This window comes from Manis javanica, chromosome 12, assembly GCF_040802235.1.
Source record: "Manis javanica isolate MJ-LG chromosome 12, MJ_LKY, whole genome shotgun sequence".
NCBI classification, from domain to species: domain Eukaryota; kingdom Metazoa; phylum Chordata; class Mammalia; order Pholidota; family Manidae; genus Manis; species Manis javanica.
In genome coordinates, this window is record NC_133167.1 from 14,429,343 (window position 1) to 14,435,142 (window position 5,800).

The 5,800-nt window shown below is 36.4% G+C and overlaps 1 non-coding gene across 1 annotated transcript; it reads right to left on the minus strand.

Moving 5' to 3' along the window:
* Positions 1-860: 860 nt before the first annotated feature.
* On the minus strand, positions 861-968 carry LOC118972055 (U6 spliceosomal RNA). The gene has a single exon (XR_005060866.1). It is a non-coding gene; the product is annotated as a U6 spliceosomal RNA (small nuclear RNA).
* Positions 969-5,800: the final 4,832 nt, after the last annotated feature.

Genomic DNA, 5,800 nt, shown 5'->3' on the forward strand with positions numbered 1-5,800 from the left:
CAATTTTTAAAAATCCAAATGATTTAGTAAAATAACTTCTCTCTTTTTCCAAACTCCCTTATTCCTAGTTGCTCTCTAAAGACTCCTCAGGTCCAGATTTGCCTTTCTCCCCAACCTAGTTCAGTGAAGCCCTTTTTCATTCCTCTCTCCCTTTCCTCCCACTTGTCTGATTCTGCCTGTTGCTCTGATTATTTGATCTGTTATGCATCATAAAAGCTTAGAAGAGGTTAGTAAAAAGGAAGCTCTTGGGTGGAGTGGAGGATGGGGAGATGAAGTTGAGAGACAAAGATAAAATGTTTTTGAGGTAGAAGTAGCATGGCACAAGTTTGGAACATCCACACATTAATTGTGTCCCCGTTACACTTAAATTGAGGCACCTAATTTTCCTTTTTCCCTGTAAACTTCTCTCCCCCGACTCCCAAACTTTCTGTCATTTCAAATTCTGGGACTGAAAACTATGGTTCCTGGTCTCCTTAAAGGACGTAGCCTACAGAGTTTGAGCAGACACACTATATACTTATATATACTATATATTTGTAGCAATTCTTTGCATTTTTATGGGTTGTATAATGAGACAAATCCCAAACAGAAAGTGGATATACCCATCCTGAGGCATAGCTTAGAAGGTAGGCTTTTTAAAGAAAGGCAAAGATTTTCTTGATATTCTATGTAGCATCTTCTAGTACATGCTGAGTATTCTATAAATATAAAATGTGAGGTATGATGAACCCACAGTTTCTGGCAATCTTATTCAGGCCTAAATGAATTAATTTTCTTAAACTTAGGTTTAAGAAAATCTTAAAATGTCTAATGTGTCCCTTTTAGGATTGAAAAAAAGTTAAAAGTTATTTATTTATTTTAAAAATATGGAATGCATCACGAATTTGCGCATCATCTTTGTGCAGGAGCCATGCTGATCTTCAATGTATCATTCCCATTTTTAGCATATGTGCTGCTGAAGCCAGCACTTATTTTGTTTTTTTATTGAGGTATTCTCTTTTAGGATTTAAACATTTCTGAAACTATATTTGGAGAAAATATAGCCACACACAGGGAAAGAAAAGTATGACTGGAAAACATTTTTTTAAACACATGGAAAATCTAAAAATTTTGTAAAATCAGAGATACAGTCAATTGAAAACAGCACCATTATGTCACAGATACACACACACACATACGTACAAGATGATGCTTGTCATTTATAATGTACTTTATATATTTTAAAAGATTTGAGACTTAAATAGAAATGCATTTTTAAAAAAAATCATACTTCAGTTTTGTGTACCTATCGAAAGGAAAATGAGGTACAAATGGTTAAGGCTCTAGGTCACTAGGAACAACAAGTGAGTTCAAACCTGCACAGGGAATATGGTAACTCCTTTGCAGTACCACCCATCAGACAGCAATCATGAGATGCACTCTGGTCTCATAGATGTAAAATATGAAAAATGATCATTTCAGAATTTATTAGGAATGATGGGCATTTTATTAGATGCCAGACATCACGTTTTGATTGATTATTCTACAAAAAGGAATTACTGAACTAATCACTCGTTTTACCATTACATATCATGAAACGCTGCCTTACTCTAAAGTCCACTGGGCATGCTATTTTCCCTCATCTTACTTTTTTGTTGATTGCAGTGTCACATGGCTGAAAAAGTTGACTCCACATCTCAAGGGACAGGATAGTGCCCATTAACTATTAATTCAATTACTTCTAATCATGAGGATGATTGCACAGAGAAAGGAGCATGGGGTTTGTGCATAGGCAGCTTAGGTTTGAATTTCCACTCTGCCACTTGCCAGGGGTGTGACTATGGCCACTCACATAGTATCTCTAAACCTCAGTCTTCTCATTTATAAAATGGAGATAATCTTACCTTGCCAGCTTAATGTGAATATTAAATATGATGGTATTTGTAAAATCCTGGACACAGTAAAGCCCTCAATAAATAATTGGGCTTAGAAAGTGTGCCTTTTCTTGCTTTCAATGAACAACCTGGCATGGGGACCTCCTCCTTGGGAGGTATTTTGGTACCTGTAAACCGATGAGCTTTCTGGATTCTCCCTTGAGCTGGCTCTTTACTGGTGGCTGAGGAAGGATTGCCTTTAGGAGCATGAATGGTGCAGCCATAGTACATATATATGAAAAAGTAAATGGTGAAATCTTAGCTTGTTTTCTGTTTGCAATGAATTTTTGCACTTAGAAGAACATTTCTGAAGAATTGGCTTATTGGAATACTGAAAAATTCCAATATTGTATATTGAAGTATTGGAAATACTGGTTCAAATCTCTTTTCTAAGTTCCATGAAGACCAGCATTTTACTATGAGGACTATAAGCCATAGACACCAGATTCCCTAACATCCCTAGAATTCTGATCAATAGGGCCTTATTTTCATTTCATGGGTGAATATTTACATATTTCTCATGCTTTCTCCTTATAAAGATGAGAGACACATGTCAGGGAAAAACAAAAACCCTGTCTCTAAGGGATAAAATATTGTATCAGATGTGTGAACGTGTTGGTATTCATTTAGGAATTACTATTATGTTACAGACCCTGCCAAGCATCATTTAAGCAATTGTCTTTTTTTTATCTAGTATCTATAATGCATTCTTCCTCATCACAACACATAAAAAGCTCAGCAATAATGTAGAGTTTATAGTACCAGAAGCTTCATTTTTTAGAACTAAATTCCTTATTTTCTTAACTAAAGTTGTGATAACGAGTGTTGCCGTAACAAACACAAATGAGATTAATGATCTTTTCCAGGTTTTTATCTGGCAGTGATTGCAAGATTGCAATTCCTTTTGGTTTGCCTCTGACAGGGTGTTTTTTCCCATTAGTCTAAATGAAGTAATGCAGAATTTACCTGCTTGGTCTCTTTAGACTATACAAATGGTGTCTGATATATACCATAGTGTATATCCATGTTGAGAAGAGCTGTACAAATGTAAGGGAGTCTTTAAAAAAGGACTTGTAAATTCAATGTAAAAAAAAAAGGCACAGATTTCTTGTGAATTTTTTACATAAATAATAAATTGATAAAAAATTAATTGCTTCCTCTAAATATAGTGTACATTATAGCCAGAATAATTCAGAGTTTGAATGTCAAACATAAAGTTATTTTATGTATATCTTGACTGACAGGCCTTTTCTTTTTTTTACAGCATAGATATAGAAGACAGAACGACAGTGTATAGCTGATGTCACAGCTTAATTAAATAATTGCACTTTGGAGATTACATTGTCGGTTATTTGCAATAATTCATGCATTGCTGCAGCTAATTCAGGTATTAGATATGAGCTTCCAATTAAGCAGTAGCATTTGCCAACCTGAAGCATTTATTTAACCAAAGTTTTAATCAAATAATAGAGAGATCATAATGAAGGTGTTTTCTCCTGTATAAAAAAATGGTACCATCCATCGGTTGCTTCCAAGAAGCATGATATTACATACGATCATGAGATTACATGTATTTTCATTACTGTATTCAAGAACAATAGTTCAGAGTAAATATTTGCACGAATATGTTGTCATTTTAGGATTTCTTGAGGTGTACATAATTTCCTAAGGTAAATAATGGAAGGGTCTGCCTTCTTGGGTAACACAAAGCAGTGCTTGATACAGGTTTGATGATTTCACTTGTCTCTTTGATAATCCAAAACTGTCTTCTGTAATTATTCTCATCTTCTACCAAGCAAAGATAAAAAAGGGAACATGCTTCTTTCGCCTACTCCTAAAGAAACTCCATTATTTTTGGAAGTCCACGTGATGGTCTAAAGCCCAATCTGGGTTGAAAGAAGCAATCTGTAAGGACAAGCTTAGTGCGAGTCAAGAATGAAGTTGTTACCAGACAGTGAACTGCAATCCTCGCTTCTTATGAATATTTGAATGAGTAACTAAAAACAGCTCAGGAAACTCTAAGTGACTGTGACAGCTGAAACTGCCTGGAACCTCGGAGCCCACCAGGGCCACGATGTAAAGATCACCAGTTATCTTGTGTTCATCCTGACGTGGGTCTGCAGAGGGACAGGATCAGATCTGTTTTACTCAAATATAAGTTATGAAAAATCTGATTTGTCTCTGTACTTTCAAAAGCTAAACAGCCCCCAAATCTCTTGTGTTGTTTTGAATTCATTAAAATGCGGTGATTTCTAATGATCCTTTCAAGGAAAGAAAATGGCCATGTTTTTGCAGACCCTAAAATATTGATGTTGCTGTTGTTTTACTCATAGAAAATTGGCCCTAGTCAATCTTTCATGAATATATTTCAGCTTGCTCCAAGTGGGAAGAAAAGGAAAACAGAGGCCCTAAAGGCAGAGTTCTCTGAATAATTCTTCCCAAAGCTCTAATAAGAAGAGTTACCAGGTACATGGCCTGATTTATCTAAGCCCAGATAGTTTATTGCTTTTTAAAAAAAAAAATCAAATAAACTGCTGTTTTTGTTGAAGCTGAAAATTCACAACAGATTTTGTCACAGGGAAGAGTTCTTGAAACTCTATTTGTAGAGGATAAATTTCAAAAGAACACTAAAAGTTTACCCAGTTTTATTTGCCCTCCTTGGATATGTCAACAAAAGATGACTTACTTCAGTTATTTTCTCCAAGTTACTGAGAAATAAAGTAGTACACAATTTTCAACTTGATGTCTTTAACTGGAAGGAGAGAGTCAGTTATTTAGTTCCTCTAAGTATGTATAGTAAATCCTACTTAAATCCACTTAGTTCTGTGCATTTTGATGACTAGTGTAAGTAAATTGGACTCCTTGTATAGTCTATAAATTTCTAGTAAAGAAAGAGACTATACAGTATGTATATCTTGTGTAGAAATTGTTGCACTTTAAATCTAGCAACTAACTGAACATAAAAGCAAACAGAGGGGAACCAGAATGAGGTTGCCATTCATGCAGTGGTTATTTACAAAATCCCTATGAAACATGAAGTTTCAGTCTGAAAACCCCTTCAGAAAGTTCCAGGTGATAGTGGTTGTTGCCTTAACTGCTGAAGAGTTAGCAGGGACCACAGTGGCTATCTAGAAGGCCACTGCCGAGATCAATATCCTCATGGCTGGAACTGAGAAACGTATTTCCATCTCAGCTGTTAAGTAACAATTCCAGATCCTTGGAGTATCTGGACAATGGCAGCCAGCCCATGACTGCTGTCTCCTTTGTTTTTAGCTATGTGTGGATGTCAGATTGGTATTAGGTATTGCCAGCTTTTCAGTTTTGCAGGCAGGAAAAATGTTAAGAGACAGACAAAATGCCGTTCTTGTTTATGTTCATCCAGTGGAGAGGAGAGCCTTTAGAGGGACAGGAACTCTACAGAACGATGCTCGTCATGTCCATACTGGACACCTAGACTCCCCAGGTGAACCGGAACACAGGTACTCCGAAGTAGTGTGAAGAGATACAGACCTATATTAATATTCAAAATTAGTCAGATTTAATGCCAGTTGCAAAATCTCTATAGCCAACAGGGTTATGGGAAGAATACTGAATCAGAGGTCTGGAGTATTGCTCACTATGTGGCCTTCAAAAAGTCACTTCCAGGCCCTGGGCTGTTCTCCCTGCTGAGTACTGTAGTGCTACTGAATTGACTATTACAAAGGCAGTTCTTTGGAACAGAATGAGCATAGCTTTTAGAGTCTGAACATCTGGGTTTGCATTCCCAATTCATGTCACTTAACCAGTTGTGTCAACTTCCTGAATAATCTAGTCTCCATTTTAGAGACATGGATAGTTCCTCTTTGTCAGGGTTTGTGAGGAAGAGGTGATAGACACGGAGAGCCTGT